General features: G+C 40.5%; 1 long non-coding RNA gene across 4 annotated transcripts in view; it reads right to left on the reverse strand.

The window, feature by feature from the left end:
• The window catches only part of LOC134323123 (uncharacterized), a 47,461-nt gene extending 27,564 nt beyond the window's left edge, over positions 1 to 19,897 (reverse strand). Inside the window, exons 1-6 of one of the 4 annotated variants that reach the window (XR_010014014.1) lie at positions 19,121 to 19,897; positions 12,578 to 12,675; positions 4,509 to 4,602; positions 3,870 to 3,966; positions 3,436 to 3,624; positions 3,250 to 3,344 (exon numbers count right to left, since the gene is read on the reverse strand). This is a non-coding gene — a long non-coding RNA (uncharacterized LOC134323123). Of the gene's footprint in view, positions 1 to 3,249; positions 3,345 to 3,435; positions 3,625 to 3,869; positions 3,967 to 4,508; positions 4,603 to 4,871; positions 4,957 to 12,577; positions 13,355 to 19,120 lie in introns of those variants that run through there. The other 3 variants (XR_010014012.1, XR_010014013.1, XR_010014015.1) reach the window with 3 other exon arrangements.
• Positions 19,898 to 24,258: the final 4,361 nt, after the last annotated feature.

The following is a 24,258-nucleotide window of genomic DNA, read 5'->3' on the forward strand; positions in this document are numbered from 1 at the left end:
GGTGACTGGTGCTATACACCGCGTCTGGCTGACGTCACTGGTGCTATATGCCTGGTTGCCAAATTCAGGGTTTTTCAGCCAAATTGGGCTTAATTCAAAATTGTTTTGCATAGTTTGTACCTACCTCAGAAATAAAAGGACATTCATTATTTAGATAAATAAAAGATAATTACAAATATAGTATTTTACATACATATATACACATACATATATATATATATATATATATATAGTATATATATATACTGTATATATATATATACAGTATATATATATATATATATATATATATATATTTTTTTTTTTTTTTTTTTAAAGAGAAATAATAAAAGGAAACTTTGTCATAATTGTTCTTCAATTTCAGTTTAAAAAAAAAAAAAAAAAAAAAAAAAAAAAAAAAAAAAAAAAAAAAAAAAAAAATCGTATTGTGCATCCAGTATCGTGAATCGCATCACATCGTGGGTACAGTGTATCGTTACATCCCTATTCCCCAGGGATGCATAACATCTCTGACCAGCTGTGCAGGAACAAGTTGTCATTTATTATGGACATCTGGTTTTACTCATCACTTTATACCTCCATCCTTTGTATTAATGCACTTCTTTCAGACATAGGACAAGGTTTATGTAAGGAATTATTAGTCACAATGTTTATTACATTTTAAAAGCAATACTGAAAATGCTATATATTACTATAAAATATAAAAAACCAAGTTCCATTACCAGGGTGTTTTGTGCCACAAGTGCCTTGGTCAGGTTCATACTGAGAAAAATAATCTGAAAATAGTCTTCCATGTGCGCTACACATTCTAGATATGACTGATATGCACGTTTAGCATATATTTGGTTTTCTTTGCTTTGTGAATGAAATTTGCCATTCCAAAATTAATCTGAGGGTTCAGATTAAGTCCATGAACAGTAATATAGAGTCACTGCCGTTCTAACGTGTAGGTGGTTGTAGCAGTAGAACAAGCCTGCATATATTTAATTTTCTTCTGCCATAAGAGCATTGGTGTGATTGGGTTTACTGAGAATACTGACTTCAAGCACACCCAAATTATATTGCACAGGGACGAGGTCAGGCCTGTTCACCCACCACAGCAAACCATTTTTAATAGACTTTGCATTTTTCACATAAGGAGAATACTTCATAAAACTACTGTTGGGAGCAGAGGAATCTCTAGATTCTGAGCTTTTGGAGCTTTAATAATCATGAAACCAAACCAAAGAAAGTCCTCCTCCACCATACTTTACAGCTGCCACTAGGTGCTATGTGTTAAATGTCAATCCAGAAAATGTTTCTCTGATTAAGAATCCAATATCTTGGTGCCGAGGTGGTGCAGTGGGATATTCTACTAGCACACCAGCACCGAGATTCTGAACTCCTCGGTTCGAAACTCGGCATTGCCACCGGTCGGCATATAGTGGGCAAAATTGGCAGTGCCTGCAGCAGACTCTAATTGGCTACCGTGTCTGCAAGGGCGGGATGACGGACTATGTGGGTGGGGTCTTCTAAACGCTGTGCAAGGACTCTGATTAGCAGATAGAGACGCCTGTGCAGAAGCATGGGTGAATAAGAAAGGGATCCGCTAAGGACTGTGCACAGATCGGAGGAGGCGTGAGCAGGAAATATACCTTCCTCGAATGCAATCAGGGATCCCCAGCAGCGGAAGACAAATTGACTACGCTAAATCAGGAGAAAATGCATAAATAAATAAAGTCCGTGGTCGCACACACAGTCGCACGTAAGTCGCACACACAGCAACTTCAGACTCGACTCAGGTATCAAATGACTCAAACTAGACTCATGACTCGTAAACAACAATGACTCGTAAACAACAAGAGTCCCTAGCTTCAGCATGTGTTAACATTAGTTACATGTGACAATTATCTGTGGAATGCTCCTACAAAATTGCCGCTAATGGTTGCATTTATTTAGTTTGCGTCACATGGGTTTTTAATTATAAGCACACATTTACAAAATAACGGATTATATTCCTAATGGGACAACACATGGTCATACATTTAATAGCATCTGGAGGAACATAAGCTAAGGTAAGCAGTGGTTATGAATTTTTTTTGCTGTGTTTTGGATTTTGGCCACTGTGCCAACTAGGAAAGTAAAGGCACTAAGGGCAAGTAAAATGGCAAAATACAGTTGCTAATCTGTTGTTGTTTTTTATCTGAACTTACATATTATTTGTTTATTTCTACGCTACATTTCCAATATATGTTTTGTGTATATTATATTGACTCGTGACCTGACTTGGACTCTAGTCTAAAGACTTGTGACTTGACTTGGACTCTAGCCTAAAGACTCGTGACCTGACTTGGACTCTAGCCTAAAGACTCGGGACTTGACTTGGACTCTAGCCTAAAGACTCGGGACTTGACTTGGACTCTAGCCTAAAGACTCGTGACTTGGGACACCTGCATATGGGCATTGCATATGATTACTTGATTAAGCTTGGCATTGTAGGCACTTATTAAGCTTTTTGTGCAGCTATGGAAGTCATAGTGCTAGTTCTGCTTTCAGGTGCAGTTTGGAATTTACAGTCTGAATGACCAACAATTAAATCAAAAGTTTAACAAAACAAAACGAAAATCACTGGGTTTTTTTTTTTTTTATCAGATTTTCTGCCATTAGATTCTCCCCTATGTGTCTGTCTCTGCAATGACCATTTATCATCCAGTCATTGAAGACTGAAAATCCCTTTAGTTTCCGAGGGCTATACTCTGAGCGCTTTACAATAGCCTAAGACAGAAACAAAATGTGTGATAAGAAAAAGGATTGTCTTAGTTTATAACTTCAGGGGACATTTTTTTTTTCTTTTAATGAGATTAGGATAACAAATATGTACTGCATACCATACATCCCTGTGGTTCTTCTAAAAAGGATGAATGTTCTGCTTAGATTTTTAATATGTTGTGCTCTTGTCGTTTGCATGTACATACACATGAAAGCATAGGAACAGACTTGTTTTGTTTACCATGCTGGGAGCAATGTAGGACCGACTACAGAAGGTCTTTCAATTCAAATGAAGGCATGAATTAGAAATGGTGCTCAGCAAGAAAGAACATGCTTGGGATGGCAAAAACAAGAAGATTAAAAGATTTTTGAGATAAGGGCTAAGATTTAATTGGGCTATTGTCAGAGAACACCAGTACAAAATGTGGGAAAAAGGAACTATAATTTAATTTTGATTCCAGGATTTGTCCAGGATAATATGCAAATGACTGAAAGTTTAACCTTCGTGTTTGTTGTTTTTTAGGCAGAACCTTTGATTATCTCCTCTAGGAGGTGTTTAATACATCCTGTTAGAGTTGTGCTGGTTTCAGGGCCACCTAGAAACAAGACACAAGGCAGGAATACATTTTGGGCACAATGCCAATCCAGCATAAGGCAAAACACAATCACATATTCACTACCTCACACCTGAGAGTCATGTTTTTAGAGGTTAAGGACTGATGGGTCCACCTTAAACATCTTCAAAAACAGCAAGAGACTCAGCTGTTCAAACATAAAGGATGAGCGTTTCAACATCATGGCACTAGTACTGTAAAGAGTCTTAATGCCAATCTTTCTCAGGTTCTGATGAAGGATCCAGATGAGCCAGACCTGTGACTGAAAGAATGTGTGGAATATTTGTATTTAAATGAAGGCATGAATTAGAAATGGTGCTCGAGAAGAAAGAACGTGTTTGGGACGGCGAAAACAAGAAGATTAAAAGACTTGAGATAAGGACTAAGATTTAATTGGGCTATTGTCAGAGAACACCAGTACAAAATGTGGGGAAAAGGAACTATAATTAAATTTTGATTCTAAGGAATTTGTCCAGGATAATATATGCAAATGACTGAAAGTTTTACCTTGGTGTTTTTCTGTTTTTTAGGCAGAACCTTTAATTATTTTCTTTAGAAGGTGTTCATTCACATCCTGTTAGAGTTGTGCTGGTTTCAGGGCCACCTAGAAACAAGACACAGGGCAGGAATACATTTTGGGCACAATGCCAATCCAGCATAAGGCAAAACACAATCACATATTCACTACCTCACACCTGAGAGCAAATTAGAAAAGCAAGTCATGTTTTTAGAGGTTAAGGACTGATGGGTCCACCTTAAACATCTTCAAAAACAGCAAGAGACTCAGCTGTTTAAACATACAGAGGATGAGCGTTTCAACATCATGGCACTAGTACTGTAAAGAGTCTTAATGCCAATCTTTCTCAGGTTCTGATGAAGGATCCAGATGAGCCAGACCTGTGACTGAAAGAATGTGTGGAATATTTGTATTTAAATGAAGGCATGAATTAGAAATGGTGCTCGAGAAGAAAGAACGTGTTTGGGACGGCAAAAACAAGAAGATTAAAAGATTTTTGAGATAAGGGCTAAGATTTAATTGGTATAGTCAGAAAACACCAGTACAAAATGTGTGGGGAAAAACTGAACCATATTTTACTTTTGATTTCAGGATTTGTCCTGGATAATATGCAAATGACAAAGTTTTACCTTGGTGTTTTTGCTTTTTAGGCAGAACCTTTGATTATCTCCCCTAGGAGGTGTTTAATACAGCCTGTTAGAGTTGTGCTGGTTTCAGGGCCACCTAGAAACAAAACAAGGCAGGAATACATTGTGGGCACAATGCCAATCCAGCATGAGGCAAAACACAATCACATATTCACTACCTCACACCTGAGAGCAAATTAGAAAAGCAAGTCGTGTTTAAAAAGCAAGTCGAGGTAAAGGACTGATGGGTCCACATGACCTATGTTACCTGACAACACCCACTTGCTTTACTTTCTGCCCTCTACAAGGTGTTCATGAATATTAAAACTTTTTTCCATTGTCTCAATTTTTGATACACTCAATTACCCTGTGACCTCCCTGTGCTCTACAGCAATCTTGATGGCTGAGAAAGGGCCACTGGGTAGCGCGCACCTCCTCCTTCTTCTTTTGCATCGACCAGCAGAAGTTTCTTACAGATAACCCCTCCACAGTGGGAGTCACTGTTGTCATTGTTGCAATGATAAGAAGACATTCACATTTACAGTACAAAGTGCAAATACAGCAAGAGACTCAGCTGTTCTAAAAAAGGATTATCGTTCAAACATCATAGTCCTAGTAGGGTGGCACGGTGGCTTGGTGGGTAGCACTGTCGCCTCACAACAAGAAGGTCCTGGGTTCGATCCCCAGGTGGGGCGGTCCGGGTCCTTTCTGTGAGGAGTTTGCATGTTCTCCCCGTGTCTGCGTGGGTTTCCTCCGGGTGCTCCGGTTTCCTCCCACAGTCCAAAAACATGCCACCAGGCTAATTGGAAACACTGAATTGTCCTATAGATACCTAGCCCTTGAGCACGGCCCTAAACACTCTCTGCTCCAGGGGTGCTGTATGAAGGCTGACCCTGCACTATGACCCCAGCTTACAAAAAACAAGCTGTGATACGTGAAAAAAGAATTCTGTTGTGCTGTACGTCTGTATATGTATACACTGATCAGCCATAACATTAAAACCACCTCCTTGTTTCTACACTCACTGTCCATTTTATCAGCTCCACTTACATATAGGAGCACTTTGTAGTTCTACAATTACTGACTGTAGTCCATCTGTTTCTCTACATACTGTTTTAGCCTGCTTTCACCCTGTTCTTCAATGGTCAGGACCCCCAAAGAGCAGGTATTATTTAGGTGGTGGATCATTCTCAGCACTGCAGTGACAATGACATGGTGGTGGTGTGTTAGTGTGTGTTGTTCTGGTATGAGTGGATCAGACACAGCAACGCTGCTGGAGATTTTAAATACAGTGTCCACTCACTGTCCACTCTATTAGACACTCCTACCTTGTTGGTTCACCTTGTAAATATAAAGTCAGAGACGATCGCTCATCTATTGCTGCTGTTTGAGTTGGTCATCTTCTAGACCTTCATCAGTGGTCATAGGACATTGGCTGGATATATTTTTGGTTGGTGGACTATTCTCAGTCCAGCAGTGACAGTGAGGTGTTTAAAAACTCCATCAGCATTGCTGTGTCTTATCCACTCATACCAGCACAACACACACTAACACACCACCACCATGTCAGTGTCACTGCAGTGCTGAGAATGATCCATCACCTAAATAATACCTGCTCTGTAGTGATCCTGGGAGAGTCCTGACCATTGAAAAACAGCATGAAAGGGGGCTAACAAAGTATGCAGAGAAACAGATGGACTACAGTCAGTAATTGTAGAACTACAAAGTGCTTCTATATGGTAAGTGGAGCTGATAAAATGGACAGTGAGTGTAGAAACAAGGAGGTGGTTTTAATGTTATGTCTGATTGGTGTGTGTACATATGACATTCAATTCTATTCTGTGAAGAGCCTTAATGCCAGTCTTCCTCGAATTCTGATGAAGGATCCAGATGAGCCAGACTTGTGACTCAAAGAACATGTGGTATATATGTATTTGTAAACAAGCATAATCATTTTTAAATCGATTGCGGACAGCTATAGGAAGCCAGAAGAGCAGCAGGGTGATTGAAAAGCAAATCAACCCAATTGTTTTTCAATCATGCAGCTGCATTTTTAATTTGTAAGAGATGCCTGCAATATAAAGACCTATTGGAAGGGAGTTTCGATAGTTCCGCCTTGTTGTAGAGGAAGAACTGGCATAATCAGGTCAAGTTAGCAACGTGAGCCAGACAAGATAGCTGGCTACCGGGACAACAAGGTTTTGAGATTTTGAATGTTTTGATCAGAGAGTAATTTAAATGACTAAATCTTGGCATGGAAACATAACCCTAGTAAGACTAAGCTAATATTCCTGGGGATAAAATTCAGATGATGAGCTGACATTTATAATGGGATATCTGCCAGACATGCTGATGCAAGCTGAGAACTGGGTGTTGGAAAGAAAATGACAGGATAAGCTAAGTATCATCAGCATAGGAATGGGTAAGAAAAGATTTTACCAAATTTGCGACTGGAGTGGACCACGTACAGACGCCAGTTGAAAAATTACATGAAGGCGATTGCCTCCATAACACCTGGTAAGAATGCCTGTTCAGGTAGGAAGCCACTCCACTACCATGCTAAACCCAGTTATTTCAAGGTTGGAGAGTACATACTGGAAAATGATGTGATTTACTGTTTCAGTGTTTGAAGATAGGTCGAGGAAGATCAGGACAGATGATAGTTTGACTGCTCTGACAGCATGAAGTTTTTCAAGACATACACAAGGGCTGTTCTGTAAAATGAGCTGTCTTGAAGTCAGGCAGATCATGGAGGTCATTCTGGGTAGAAAAATTGATTGATTGTAGACTACCCATTCAAAAATTCTGGTCATGAGTAGTTGTGAGTTATGAATCTGTAATTTTTTTAATTTTTCCTGAATGAGTTGGCAGTTATCAGCAGAGATGTTCACAAGTCACAAAATACAAGTCAAGTCACGAGTCAATATACAGTGTTTCCCCGAAAATAAGACATCCCCTGAAAATAAGACCTAGTAGAGGGTTTTGCTGAATTGCTAAATATAAGGCCTCCCCCGAAAGTAAGACCTAGCAAAGTTTTTGTTTGGACCGTACGCTGTCCCTGCTGTGCTGTACGAGTGTGCTGTGGTGAGCTCCCCCTGGTGGCCAGAAGCTGCAATACTGTCCCTGCTGTACAAGTGGCTCAGTATGTGTGTGTATATATATATATATATATATATATATATATATATATATATATATATATACAGTGTATCACAAAAGTGAGTACACCCCTCACATTTCTGCAAATATTTTATTATATCTTTTCATGGGACAACACTATAGAAATAAAACTTGGATATAACTTAGAGTAGTCAGTGTACAACTTGTATAGCAGTGTAGATTTACTGTCTTCTGAAAATAACTCAACACACAGCCATTAATGTCTAAATAGCTGGCAACATAAGTGAGTACACCCCACAGTGAACATGTCCAAATTGTGCCCAAAGTGTCAATATTTTGTGTGACCACCATTATTATCCAGCACTGCCTTAACCCTCCTGGGCATGGAATTCACCAGAGCTGCACAGGTTGCTACTGGAATCCTCTTCCACTCCTCCATGATGACATCACGGAGCTGGTGGATGTTAGACACCTTGAACTCCTTCACCTTCCACTTGAGGATGCGCCACAGGTGCTCAATTGGGTTTAGTCCATCACCTTCACCTTCAGCTTCCTCAGCAAGGCAGTTGTCATCTTGGAGGTTGTGTTTGGGGTCGTTATCCTGTTGGAAAACTGCCATGAGGCCCAGTTTTCGAAGGGAGGGGATCATGCTCTGTTTCAGAATGTCACAGTACATGTTGGAATTCATGTTTCCCTCAATGAACCGCAGCTCCCCAGTGCCAGCAACACTCATGCAGCCCAAGGCCATGATGCTACCACCACCATGCTTGACTGTAGGCAAGATACAGTTGTCTTGGTACTTCTCACCAGGGCGCCGCCACACATGCTGGACACCATCTGAGCCAAACAAGTTTATCTTGGTCTCGTCAGACCACAGGGCATTCCAGTAATCCATGTTCTTGGACTGCTTGTTTTCAGCAAACTGTTTGCTGGCTTTCTTGTGCGTCAGCTTCCTTCTGGGATGACGACCATGCAGACCGAGTTGATGCAGTGTGCGGCGTATGGTCTGAGCACTGACAGGCTGACCTCCCACGTCTTCAACCTCTGCAGCAATGCTGGCAGCACTCATGTGTCTATTTTTTAAAGCCAACCTCTGGATATGACGCCGAACACGTGGACTCAACTTCTTTGGTCGACCCTGGCGAAGCCTGTTCCGAGTGGAACCTGTCCTGGAAAACCGCTGTATGACCTTGGCCACCATGCTGTAGCTCAGTTTCAGGGTGTTAGCAATCTTCTTATAGCCCAGGCCATCTTTGTGGAGAGCAACAATTCTATTTCTCACATCCTCAGAGAGTTCTTTGCCATGAGGTGCCATGTTGAATATCCAGTGGCCAGTATGAGAGAATTGTACCCAAAACACCAAATTTAACAGCCCTGCTCCCCATTTACACCTGGGACCTTGACACATGACACCAGGGAGGGACAACAACACATTTGGGCACAATTTGGACATGTTCACTGTGGGGTGTACTCACTTATGTTGCCAGCTATTTAGACATTAATGGCTGTGTGTTGAGTTATTTTCAGAAGACAGTAAATCTACACTGCTATACAAGCTGTACACTGACTACTCTAAGTTATATCCAAGTTTCATGTCTATAGTGTTGTCCCATGAAAAGATATAATGAAATATTTGCAGAAATGTGAGGGATGTACTCACTTTTGTGATACACTGTATATATATATACAGGGGTTGGACAAAATAACTGAAACACCTGGTTTTAGACCACAATAATTTATTAGTATGGTGTAGGGCCTCCTTTTGCGGCCAATACAGCATAAATTCGTCTTGGAAATGACATATACAAGTCCTGCACAGTGGTCAGAGGGATTTTAAGCCATTCTTCTTGCAGGATAGTGGCCAGGTCACTACGTGATGCTGGTGGAGGAAAACGTTTCCTGACTCGCTTCTCCAAAACACCACAAAGTGGCTCAATAATATTTAGATCTGGTGACTGTGCAGGCCATGGGAGATGTTCAACTTCACTTTCATGTTCATCAAACCAATCTTTCACCAGTCTTGCTGTGTGTATTGGTGCATTGTCATCCTGATACACGGCACCGCCATTGGATGCACATGGTCCTCCAGAATGGTTCGGTAGTCCTTGGCAGTGACGCGCCCATCTAGCACAAGTATTGGGCCAAGGGAATGCCATGATATGGCAGCCCAAACCATCACTGATCCACCCCCATGCTTCACTCTGGGCATGCAACAGTCTGGGTGGTACGCTTCTTTGGGGCTTCTCCACACCGTAACTCTCCCGGATGTGGGGAAAACAGTGAAGGTGGACTCATCAGAGAACAATACATGTTTCACATTGTCCACAGCCCAAGATTTGCGCTCCTTGCACCATTGAAACCGACGTTTGGCATTGGCACGAGTGACCAAAGGTTTGGCTATAGCAGCCCGGCCGTGTATATTGACCCTGTGGAGCTCCCGACGGACAGTTCTGGTGGAAACAGGAGAGTTGAGGTGCACATTTAATTCTGCCGTGATTTGGGCAGCCGTGGTTTTATGTTTTTTGGATACAATCCGGGTTAGCACCCGAACATCCCTTTCAGACAGCTTCCTCTTGCGTCCACAGTTAATCCTGTTGGATGTGGTTTGTCCTTCTTGGTGGTATGCTGACATTACCCTGGATACCGTGGCTCTTGATACATCACAAAGACTTGCTGTCTTGGTCACAGATGCGCCAGCAAGACGTGCACCAACAATTTGTCCTCTTTTGAACTCTGGTATGTCACCCATAATGTTGTGTGCATTGCAATATTTTGAGCAAAACTGTGCTCTTACCCTGCTAATTGAACCTTCACACTCTGCTCTTACTGGTGCAATGTGCAATTAATGAAGATTGGCCACCAGACCACCAGACCAATTTAGCCATGAAACCTCCCACACTAAAATGACAGGTGTTTTAGTTATTTTGTCCAACCCCTGTATATATACACACAGTATATAATAAATGTTCAACAATAAAAGTGAATTCTTCTTCATGGAAAAATAAGACATCCCCTGAAAATAAGACCTAGCGCATCTTTGGGAGCAAAAATTAATATGACACCGTCTTATTTTCGGGGAAACAGGGTAATATACACCAAACATATATTGGAAATGTAGCATAGAAATAAACAAATAATATGTACGTTCAGATAAAAAAACAACAACAGATTAGCAACTGTATTTTGCCGTTTTACTTAGTGCCTTTACTTTCCTAGTCATTGTGCAAATGAATGTAATTTCTGTAACAAGAAGGTAGCAGTTAAAAGCTTAAACTGATACGTTTTGTTTTCATTGCAAAACAAAAGCGCGCGATAAATCACAACACAGCGGCCAAAATCCAAAACACAGCAAAAAAATCATAACCACTGCTCACCTTAGCTTATGTTCTTCCAGATGCTATTAAATTCATAACCGTGTGTCCCATTAGGAATATAATCCGTTATTTTGTAAATGTGCTTATAATTGAAAATCTCCAAACTTTTCCCCGGTTGTGAAGTAAAACACGAACTCGCAATCAAGCGTTTCATTGACATCATCTGTGCTTAAGACGGCCGGAGCATTATTAGAGAGCAGAAAATGACAGGGGAACTCTTGTTGTTTACGATTAATTTTTTTTTGCGAGTCATGAGTCGAGTCCGAGTCATTTGAAACGAGTCCGAGTTGAGTCTGAAGTCTCTGTGTGTGCAACTTACGTGCAACTCGAGTCCCCATCTCTGGTTATCAGCTGGAGGAGAGGATGATTGAGGAGAAGTCAAAATTGAAGAAAAGATGGCATTAAGATTGTAGGACTCTGTAGTGGACTGTTTAAGCAATGTCCTTTTCAGCAATCAATTCCCCATCCCACCAATCATTCTTCAGACACTTCAATCGTCTGTTAAGCACCAGGATGGTAGCACAGCCAATTTTTAACCCCAAGACAAGGTCTTGGCAATACTAAGCTAGCACCAACTAAGCACCCAGGTAAACAGCTTATATGTTTTCCTCTGCAAATTTAAAGCAGTAAACAAGAAAATGGATCTTTTTGGGATTGTTTATTTATTAGGATTTTAACCTCATGTTTTACACTTTGGTAACATTCATGACAGGAAATGGTAGTTACTCATTACACAAGATTAATCAGTTCACAAGGTTATATCATGGACACATTAGTCATGGACAATTTAGTGTCTCCAATTCACCTCACTTGCATGTATGGACTGTGGGAGAAAACCGGAACACCCGGAGTAAACCCACGTAAACACGGGGAGAACATGCAAACTCCACACAGAAAGGACCCGGACTGGCCCACCTGGGGATCGAACCCAGGACCTTCTTGCTGTGAGGCGACAGTGCTACCCACTTAGCCACCGTGCCTCTCGATCTTTTTGGGCAAATATGTAAAAGTATTATTATAATTATTATAATACATTGATAAAAGTATGAGAATTCAATTTTACAAACAAGACATTCAAAAGCCTTAATGATTCATGATTTAGGAGAAATAGAAAGAAAAGGACAATAGAGCATTTAAATAATGATGTTAATTTGAAATTTGATAGATGACCGACTGCACTTCTTTAATTCGCAGGCATGTGTGACCCTAAGAACTCGAGTGTCCGACACGAAACATGACTTGGCAAAGGTTTTTCCACTCAGTCAAGCTCGTTCAAAGCTTTTAATGAGAAGGATCTATAGCCGTAATAGGTTAAAGCAATTAAAGCACTTCAGTTTGGAATAATGTGATAATGGGCACACTGTGCCCGTGTCTCATTTATTCAAGAGTAGTTTTTAAAGCACAGTAGAGCCAAAAGCCAAATTACTCCTATTACACAACTGGAGAGCATGGAATTAAATAGTAGGAGCTGTTCACAGTGTTAGCATGAACAGAGTGAGATATTACATGCATTTTCAACCAGGGGCAGCTGGTAATGTGGTCACATAAGCAGCTGGAGTCCTGTAGGTTAATCCTTACCTTTGGCCACTTTATGCGAGGAGTTGTGCATGTCCTCCTTATTTTTCTGGGTTTCCTTCCGGCAAGGGTGTAGGAAAAAGTTGGACCTGTGGGCAGAACTGAAAATAAGAAAATATTAAATTGAATAGTAATAAAAATCATGTACCACTTAAGCCTTCAGATCTGTTATTAACATTTATTAACACAATGTATGTATTAATGAACACAACTGGCAAAAACATTAAGGATTTTATAAATTTTTAGTTTATTATTTGTTGAAGGCGCACCCTTGTTCCATGTTTTTTCTCTATTTTATTTAAGCATTTTCTCCCAATTTAGCGTAGTCAATTTGTCTCCCGCTGCTGGGGGATCCACGCTTCCTCCGACCAACGTGCAGCCCTTAGCGGAACCCTTTTTCACAGATGCACTCTGCACAGGCGCCTCTCTATCTGCTAATCAGGGTCCTTACACAGCGTTTGAAGACCCCACCCACATAGTCTGGTCATCCCTATCTGCAGGCACTGCCAATTATGCCCGCTAGATGGCACCCAGTCGACCGGTGGCATGCCGTGTTTCAAACCAAAGAATAACTGTAAAATGACTGCTAAAATGTCATTTTAGCTAATCTGTTATGAACCCACAAAACTATACAAACATTTTCTATTTCCCATACTTTTGGGTACGTCTGTTTCCCTCCATATCCCCCCAAAACATGTATATGTATTACCTAATTTTCCATAAGTAAATGTACTAGTATATATTGTCTTGCTTAAAAATGATTAGGATCTTCTGCAGGATGCATTACTACATTGTGCTGTTCAGGTGAAGCCTTTCAGAAATAATGAATTTTGTGTTTGTTTCTTAATTAACTTGTTAGATTTGGCCGCTCAGGTGGCGCAGCAGTAGAAACACACGCTGTTCACCAGAGCTGAGATCTCGAATACATCGTATCGATTGTTCAGATAGGGGTGGGATTAAGCCGGATGGGGTCTCTCTCTCAGACTAGTGCGATTACGACCTCTGCTGGCTGGTTGGTGGCGCCTGCACGGAGAAGGGAAAGGAGTGCGGTAGAGGGTGTGGCTCTCTGTACACAGTGCTGTACTGCACTGCACTCGTCAAGTGTAGGTGATAAGATGTTCGATTGCTGTGCACGTGTCTGAGGGGGCGTGGAGCAGCCTCGTCCTCCCCAATCAGGAGCAGGGACCAACATTAGTGAGAGGATGATTGACGGGCAGAAATGGGATGCGCTAAAGTGGGAGAAAAAGGGGAAAGAAAAAAATGGTTAGATTTATGTCTCATACATAGCTTAAAATGATGGCAAAAAGTGAAACTTGTTGTGGGTGCCATACAGCTCCAGAGACCTGAATACCTGATTAAATAATTGATTAAATTCGTTAGCAATTGGTGTGGCTAAAACACATGAATTCAATAATTAGAAGGGGGGTCCAATCTTTTCATCCATATAGTGTATTTTGTATGACTACATTTATTCACCTGTTAGTTATAAATGTAGCTAAAATATCTAAACTTACTAATTAGGAGGAGTGTCCACATACTTTTGGCCATATATTGTAATTGTAAATCCAGAGCAGTTTAAGGCTTTCTCCATCTGGCCATAACTGATAAACCAAACAATGTGATTCCAAACTACATGTTAAAAAGGAATGTTTATACCTTTGTGTAGGTAAACAGAATAACAAGCTAAAGATTTAACATAATCCTTCAAATACCTGCTGCCTCTTTTTATCTCATCTATTAGGATTTGTTGGTCATGCTGATGGAAGAGAGCCTTTGACGGTCTCTCCAGGCGAGTGATGAATAGAAACCACATTGCAATAATGACCTGCAAGAAGCTCACAATATCATTCTCTGCTCGAAATCTCTAATACTGCTGTGACGATGGGAACTATGGGATTTACTGTGTAATAATGTGTGGTTTGAAACCTACCAGGTTCACTTATGGAAGCTGAGAGCAGTAATGTCATTACAAATCTCATTAATTTGAGATTTAATGTAATCATACAGACAATGGATTAATTCAGACACTATATTAATAATAGGCTTATAAGAAGCAGAGTCAAGCTTTCATATAGAATAGCTTTAATCTTTAGAATGCTGTCACGCACATCTTAAATTGTTTGAGTAGTAAAGAATTAATTTATCTTTTTTTTTTAATCATGAGGATAGGGGTCTCCTTTGTTGTCTGAATTTCCCACAAAGGAAGCAACAAAATGAGCTGCCTTTATCCTGGTGTTTGTCAAACTACTAATTTAGTAGCATCCTGGAATATGTGAACATCATGCAGAAATAGGGTCCAACTAGCTGATGATCAGGTGGCCACTTCTTGCCATATACTATAGTATTACAGCTTTATGATACTCAGAACACATAAGCAAGGTTTATTGACTAGCACTGATGACCTCAGTGAATGTGTGTGCACACTGATCAGCCATAACATTAAAACCACCTCCTTGTTTCTACACACACTGTCCATTTTATCAGCTCCACTTACCATATAAAAGCACTTTGTAGCTCTACAATTACTGACTGTAGTCCATCTGTTTCTCTACATACTTTTTTAGCCTGCTTTCACCCTGTTCTTCAATGGTCAGGACCCTCACAGGACCACCACAGAGCAGGTATTATTTGGGTGGTGGATCATTCTCAGCACTGCAGTGACACTGACATGGTGGTGGTGTGTTAGTGTGTGTTGTGCTGGTATGAGTGGATCAGACACAGCAATGCTGCTGGAGTTTTTAAATACCGTGTCCACTCACTGTCCACTCTATTAGACACTCCTACCTAGTTGGTTCACCTTGTAGATGTAAAGTCAGAGACGATCGCTCATCTATTGCTGCTGTTTGAGTTGGTCATCTTCTAGACCTTCATCAGTGGTCACATGATGCTGCCCACGGGGCGCTGTTGGCTGGATATATTTTTGGTTGGTGGACTATTCTCAGTCCAGCAGTGACAGCAATGCTGATGGAGGTTTTAAACACATTACTGTGTCTTATCCACTCATACCAGCACAACACACACTAACACACCACCACCATGTCAGACATGTTCACTGTGGGGTGTACTCACTTATGTTGCCAGCTATTTAGACATTAATGGCTGTGTGTTGAGTTATTTTCAGAAGACAGTAAATCTACACTGCTATACAAGCTGTACACTGACTACTCTAAGTTATATCCAAGTTTCATGTCTATAGTGTTGTCCCATGAAAAGATATAATGAAATATTTGCAGAAATGTGAGGGATGTACTCACTTTTGTGATACACTGTATATATATATACAGGGGTTGGACAAAATAACTGAAACACCTGGTTTTAGACCACAATAATTTATTAGTATGGTGTAGGGCCTCCTTTTGCGGCCAATACAGCATAAATTCGTCTTGGAAATGACATATACAAGTCCTGCACAGTGGTCAGAGGGATTTTAAGCCATTCTTCTTGCAGGATAGTGGCCAGGTCACTACGTGATGCTGGTGGAGGAAAACGTTTCCTGACTCGCTTCTCCAAAACACCACAAAGTGGCTCAATAATATTTAGATCTGGTGACTGTGCAGGCCATGGGAGATGTTCAACTTCACTTTCATGTTCATCAAACCAATCTTTCACCAGTCTTGCTGTGTGTATTGGTGCATTGTCATCCTGATACACGGCACCGCCATTGGATGCACATGGTCCTCCAGAATGGTTCGGTAGTCCTTGGCAGTGACGCGCCCATCTAGCACAAGTATTGGGCCAAGGGAATGCCATGATATGGCAGCCCAAACCATCACTGATCCACCCCCATGCTTCACTCTGGGCATGCAACAGTCTGGGTGGTACGCTTCTTTGGGGCTTCTCCACACCGTAACTCTCCCGGATGTGGGGAAAACAGTGAAGGTGGACTCATCAGAGAACAATACATGTTTCACATTGTCCACAGCCCAAGATTTGCGCTCCTTGCACCATTGAAACCGACGTTTGGCATTGGCACGAGTGACCAAAGGTTTGGCTATAGCAGCCCGGCCGTGTATATTGACCCTGTGGAGCTCCCGACGGACAGTTCTGGTGGAAACAGGAGAGTTGAGGTGCACATTTAATTCTGCCGTGATTTGGGCAGCCGTGGTTTTATGTTTTTTGGATACAATCCGGGTTAGCACCCGAACATCCCTTTCAGACAGCTTCCTCTTGCGTCCACAGTTAATCCTGTTGGATGTGGTTTGTCCTTCTTGGTGGTATGCTGACATTACCCTGGATACCGTGGCTCTTGATACATCACAAAGACTTGCTGTCTTGGTCACAGATGCGCCAGCAAGACGTGCACCAACAATTTGTCCTCTTTTGAACTCTGGTATGTCACCCATAATGTTGTGTGCATTGCAATATTTTGAGCAAAACTGTGCTCTTACCCTGCTAATTGAACCTTCACACTCTGCTCTTACTGGTGCAATGTGCAATTAATGAAGATTGGCCACCAGACCACCAGACCAATTTAGCCATGAAACCTCCCACACTAAAATGACAGGTGTTTTAGTTATTTTGTCCAACCCCTGTATATATACACACAGTATATAATAAATGTTCAACAATAAAAGTGAATTCTTCTTCATGGAAAAATAAGACATCCCCTGAAAATAAGACCTAGCGCATCTTTGGGAGCAAAAATTAATATGACACCGTCTTATTTTCGGGGAAACAGGGTAATATACACCAAACATATATTGGAAATGTAGCATAGAAATAAACAAATAATATGTACGTTCAGATAAAAAAACAACAACAGATTAGCAACTGTATTTTGCCGTTTTACTTAGTGCCTTTACTTTCCTAGTCATTGTGCAAATGAATGTAATTTCTGTAACAAGAAGGTAGCAGTTAAAAGCTTAAACTGATACGTTTTGTTTTCATTGCAAAACAAAAGCGCGCGATAAATCACAACACAGCGGCCAAAATCCAAAACACAGCAAAAAAATCATAACCACTGCTCACCTTAGCTTATGTTCTTCCAGATGCTATTAAATTCATAACCGTGTGTCCCATTAGGAATATAATCCGTTATTTTGTAAATGTGCTTATAATTGAAAATCTCCAAACTTTTCCCCGGTTGTGAAGTAAAACACGAACTCGCAATCAAGCGTTTCATTGACATCATCTGTGCTTAAGACGGCCGGAGCATTATTAGAGAGCAGAAAATGACAGGGGAACTCTTGTTGTTTACGATTAATTTTTTTTTGCGAGTCATGAGTCGAGTCCGAGTCATTTGAAACGAGTCCGAGTTGAGTCTGAAGTCTCTGTGTGTGCAACTTACGTGCAACTCGAGTCCCCATCTCTGGTTATCAGCTGGAGGAGAGGATGATTGAGGAGAAGTCAAAATTGAAGAAAAGATGGCATTAAGATTGTAGGACTCTGTAGTGGACTGTTTAAGCAATGTCCTTTTCAGCAATCAATTCCCCATCCCACCAATCATTCTTCAGACACTTCAATCGTCTGTTAAGCACCAGGATGGTAGCACAGCCAATTTTTAACCCCAAGACAAGGTCTTGGCAATACTAAGCTAGCACCAACTAAGCACCCAGGTAAACAGCTTATATGTTTTCCTCTGCAAATTTAAAGCAGTAAACAAGAAAATGGATCTTTTTGGGATTGTTTATTTATTAGGATTTTAACCTCATGTTTTACACTTTGGTAACATTCATGACAGGAAATGGTAGTTACTCATTACACAAGATTAATCAGTTCACAAGGTTATATCATGGACACATTAGTCATGGACAATTTAGTGTCTCCAATTCACCTCACTTGCATGTATGGACTGTGGGAGAAAACCGGAACACCCGGAGTAAACCCACGTAAACACGGGGAGAACATGCAAACTCCACACAGAAAGGACCCGGACTGGCCCACCTGGGGATCGAACCCAGGACCTTCTTGCTGTGAGGCGACAGTGCTACCCACTTAGCCACCGTGCCTCTCGATCTTTTTGGGCAAATATGTAAAAGTATTATTATAATTATTATAATACATTGATAAAAGTATGAGAATTCAATTTTACAAACAAGACATTCAAAAGCCTTAATGATTCATGATTTAGGAGAAATAGAAAGAAAAGGACAATAGAGCATTTAAATAATGATGTTAATTTGAAATTTGATAGATGACCGACTGCACTTCTTTAATTCGCAGGCATGTGTGACCCTAAGAACTCGAGTGTCCGACACGAAACATGACTTGGCAAAGGTTTTTCCACTCAGTCAAGCTCGTTCAAAGCTTTTAATGAGAAGGATCTATAGCCGTAATAGGTTAAAGCAATTAAAGCACTTCAGTTTGGAATAATGTGATAATGGGCACACTGTGCCCGTGTCTCATTTATTCAAGAGTAGTTTTTAAAGCACAGTAGAGCCAAAAGCCAAATTACTCCTATTACACAACTGGAGAGCATGGAATTAAATAGTAGGAGCTGTTCACAGTGTTAGCATGAACAGAGTGAGATATTACATGCATTTTCAACCAGGGGCAGCTGGTAATGTGGTCACATAAGCAGCTGGAGTCCTGTAGGTTAATCCTTACCTTTGGCCACTTTATGCGAGGAGTTGTGCATGTCCTCCTTATTTTTCTGGGTTTCCTTCCGGCAAGGGTGTAGGAAAAAGTTGGACCTGTGGGCAGAACTGAAAATAAGAAAATATTAAATTGAATAGTAATAAAAATCATGTACCACTTAAGCCTTCAGATCTGTTATTAACATTTATTAACACAATGTATGTATTAATGAACACAACTGGCAAAAACATTAAGGATTTTATAAATTTTTAGTTTATTATTTGTTGAAGGCGCACCCTTGTTCCATGTTTTTTCTCTATTTTATTTAAGCATTTTCTCCCAATTTAGCGTAGTCAATTTGTCTCCCGCTGCTGGGGGATCCACGCTTCCTCCGACCAACGTGCAGCCCTTAGCGGAACCCTTTTTCACAGATGCACTCTGCACAGGCGCCTCTCTATCTGCTAATCAGGGTCCTTACACAGCGTTTGAAGACCCCACCCACATAGTCTGGTCATCCCTATCTGCAGGCACTGCCAATTATGCCCGCTAGATGGCACCCAGTCGACCGGTGGCATGCCGTGTTTCAAACCAAAGAATAACTGTAAAATGACTGCTAAAATGTCATTTTAGCTAATCTGTTATGAACCCACAAAACTATACAAACATTTTCTATTTCCCATACTTTTGGGTACGTCTGTTTCCCTCCATATCCCCCCAAAACATGTATATGTATTACCTAATTTTCCATAAGTAAATGTACTAGTATATATTGTCTTGCTTAAAAATGATTAGGATCTTCTGCAGGATGCATTACTACATTGTGCTGTTCAGGTGAAGCCTTTCAGAAATAATGAATTTTGTGTTTGTTTCTTAATTAACTTGTTAGATTTGGCCGCTCAGGTGGCGCAGCAGTAGAAACACACGCTGTTCACCAGAGCTGAGATCTCGAATACATCGTATCGATTGTTCAGATAGGGGTGGGATTAAGCCGGATGGGGTCTCTCTCTCAGACTAGTGCGATTACGACCTCTGCTGGCTGGTTGGTGGCGCCTGCACGGAGAAGGGAAAGGAGTGCGGTAGAGGGTGTGGCTCTCTGTACACAGTGCTGTACTGCACTGCACTCGTCAAGTGTAGGTGATAAGATGTTCGATTGCTGTGCACGTGTCTGAGGGGGCGTGGAGCAGCCTCGTCCTCCCCAATCAGGAGCAGGGACCAACATTAGTGAGAGGATGATTGACGGGCAGAAATGGGATGCGCTAAAGTGGGAGAAAAAGGGGAAAGAAAAAAATGGTTAGATTTATGTCTCATACATAGCTTAAAATGATGGCAAAAAGTGAAACTTGTTGTGGGTGCCATACAGCTCCAGAGACCTGAATACCTGATTAAATAATTGATTAAATTCGTTAGCAATTGGTGTGGCTAAAACACATGAATTCAATAATTAGAAGGGGGGTCCAATCTTTTCATCCATATAGTGTATTTTGTATGACTACATTTATTCACCTGTTAGTTATAAATGTAGCTAAAATATCTAAACTTACTAATTAGGAGGAGTGTCCACATACTTTTGGCCATATATTGTAATTGTAAATCCAGAGCAGTTTAAGGCTTTCTCCATCTGGCCATAACTGATAAACCAAACAATGTGATTCCAAACTACATGTTAAAAAGGAATGTTTATACCTTTGTGTAGGTAAACAGAATAACAAGCTAAAGATTTAACATAATCCTTCAAATACCTGCTGCCTCTTTTTATCTCATCTATTAGGATTTGTTGGTCATGCTGATGGAAGAGAGCCTTTGACGGTCTCTCCAGGCGAGTGATGAATAGAAACCACATTGCAATAATGACCTGCAAGAAGCTCACAATATCATTCTCTGCTCGAAATCTCTAATACTGCTGTGACGATGGGAACTATGGGATTTACTGTGTAATAATGTGTGGTTTGAAACCTACCAGGTTCACTTATGGAAGCTGAGAGCAGTAATGTCATTACAAATCTCATTAATTTGAGATTTAATGTAATCATACAGACAATGGATTAATTCAGACACTATATTAATAATAGGCTTATAAGAAGCAGAGTCAAGCTTTCATATAGAATAGCTTTAATCTTTAGAATGCTGTCACGCACATCTTAAATTGTTTGAGTAGTAAAGAATTAATTTATCTTTTTTTTTTAATCATGAGGATAGGGGTCTCCTTTGTTGTCTGAATTTCCCACAAAGGAAGCAACAAAATGAGCTGCCTTTATCCTGGTGTTTGTCAAACTACTAATTTAGTAGCATCCTGGAATATGTGAACATCATGCAGAAATAGGGTCCAACTAGCTGATGATCAGGTGGCCACTTCTTGCCATATACTATAGTATTACAGCTTTATGATACTCAGAACACATAAGCAAGGTTTATTGACTAGCACTGATGACCTCAGTGAATGTGTGTGCACACTGATCAGCCATAACATTAAAACCACCTCCTTGTTTCTACACACACTGTCCATTTTATCAGCTCCACTTACCATATAAAAGCACTTTGTAGCTCTACAATTACTGACTGTAGTCCATCTGTTTCTCTACATACTTTTTTAGCCTGCTTTCACCCTGTTCTTCAATGGTCAGGACCCTCACAGGACCACCACAGAGCAGGTATTATTTGGGTGGTGGATCATTCTCAGCACTGCAGTGACACTGACATGGTGGTGGTGTGTTAGTGTGTGTTGTGCTGGTATGAGTGGATCAGACACAGCAATGCTGCTGGAGTTTTTAAATACCGTGTCCACTCACTGTCCACTCTATTAGACACTCCTACCTAGTTGGTTCACCTTGTAGATGTAAAGTCAGAGACGATCGCTCATCTATTGCTGCTGTTTGAGTTGGTCATCTTCTAGACCTTCATCAGTGGTCACATGATGCTGCCCACGGGGCGCTGTTGGCTGGATATATTTTTGGTTGGTGGACTATTCTCAGTCCAGCAGTGACAGCAATGCTGATGGAGGTTTTAAACACATTACTGTGTCTTATCCACTCATACCAGCACAACACACACTAACACACCACCACCATGTCAGTGTCACTGCAGTGCTGAGAATCATCCACCACCTAAATAATACCTGCTCTGTAGTGGTCCTGGGAGAGTCCTGACCATTGAAAGAACAGCATGAAAGGGGGCTAACAAAGCATGCAGAGAAACACATGGACTACAGTCAGTAATTTTAGATTTACAAAGTTCTCCTATATGGTAGGTCTAGCTGATAAAATGGACAGTGAGTGTAGAAACAAGGAGGTGGTTTTAATGTTATGGCTGTGTTTTTATACACCAATTAGCAGTTGGTAAATGTAAAACCCCTAAACTCACTAGGTAGGCAGGGTGTGTACTTTTTTGTATTGCAGTTATAACACAGAGGTCATAAACACATTCAGCTTAAAGCATTGCTCTCTCCAGCTTTACTATTATCACTAATGACCAACATCTCCAGGATTTATTGCCTTAATGACACATTGGAGCACAGATCATTAGCTTATCATGCAATCCACAACCACACACCACATTACACAATTACTGCATTGGGATGCAACGACATCCATTTGTTTGCTTTCTAATTGAATAAATAAACCACAGAACCACAGTGCAAATTAAACGAAACTAATCTTGCTTCACAAAATCCAAACACAACTTTTTGGTAGATTATTCATTTGTAGTTAGTTGTGTTTCTTCATGTATTTCCTGTATAGTCATACTACTCTTTCCCTAAGGGTGCACAAATTAATGGCTTTCAGCGTGGTGTCTGAAGGCATAGAAAAATGAACAATGCTGCATTGCAAATATTTGACAGTTCCACTATTCTTACTGTCAACAATGTAATTAAAGCATTTTAAATCTTGTTATACCGGTTCAGGCTTTTTGAACAAAACCTGCTGATTAGAAAACTGAAAACCCTTTCAGCCAAAGTATGGGCTTTTACTTTGTATTTAATATCCTAGTGTTTATAAATGGGACTGATTTAATTATTACGCACGAGCCAGTCGGGGTCTAATCTTTTATATTTGGCCAGGACTCGATGTACTTTAAAAAATGAACTAATAAAACTCAGATTTGGAGAGATGTGAATGTGCATAAGCATATCCTTAATAGAGTTATTTGGCCAAAAAGTGCAATTTACAGAATTGTTCTCACCCAAATGAAGTGGATCAGCCAAAACATGCCCGTTATAAAAAATCTCGCTCTCTCTATAAAGAAGAAAAGCTTGTTTTAAAGAAACACCTGATTTTAGCCCCACTGAACCGCTTTGGAATGAATTGGAACATCAACCGATCAGCCATAACATTAAAACCACCTTCTTGTGACAGTCTTTATATCTAAATAGTGAATTTTAACAGTAGCATCTAACTGGCTGACTCTATATGGGTAATTCATTTTGGTCTATATTAACACAAAAGCAAAAAAAGTTGCTTACTTGAATACAATAGCACATTTGTACTGGAACTGATAACATTTCTAAAGGTTTATTTATAATAAAACTTACATGACAAAATGTACCACTTCATCCTCAGTTGTATAAAGTCAAACATCTTAACTTTCTCTAATAAAGGTTTATAAACCAGGCAGCTAAACATGTAGCATGCTTATAATCTAGGTACCCTGTCTTAAAGACTTCCGATCAAGCATATCAACTTTTGCTGTCTCAGTATCACAGTTTCTAACAGATAAATAAATGTCACTGCCTCTTTTGAAAATAACACTGAGCTCCTTATTGTATCTGAGGAGAGCAAGAGAGTTCTAATCACATCATTTTACCTTGCTGCAGGGGAGAAACTCAGGATTGTAATCATATTCCACTACTATGAGCCATCAGTCACACCTACCATGGGTTTAAATACTAGTTTTTAAAGCTAGGCTGAGGTCTTGTATGTCTCTATCTACCCTAAAAGTTCAACATGTAATAGAAATCATGCACTGATTTGATTCCTTATAACTAGGGCTCTCTCTGATAACACAGGCTGAAAGGTTGGAATGCAGTCTAGATGCAAATCCATTACAGGGCACACTTACCAATTTACTCACCTAAATTGGATATTTAGAGCGGCCAATTTACTTAAGGGCATGTGGATAAAAGGGTGGAAGGAAACTCAAACCAAACCACCTGGAAGAAACTGAGGTAAGACAAT

This window comes from Trichomycterus rosablanca, chromosome 11 (genome assembly GCF_030014385.1).
Source record: "Trichomycterus rosablanca isolate fTriRos1 chromosome 11, fTriRos1.hap1, whole genome shotgun sequence".
Taxonomy (NCBI): domain Eukaryota; kingdom Metazoa; phylum Chordata; class Actinopteri; order Siluriformes; family Trichomycteridae; genus Trichomycterus; species Trichomycterus rosablanca.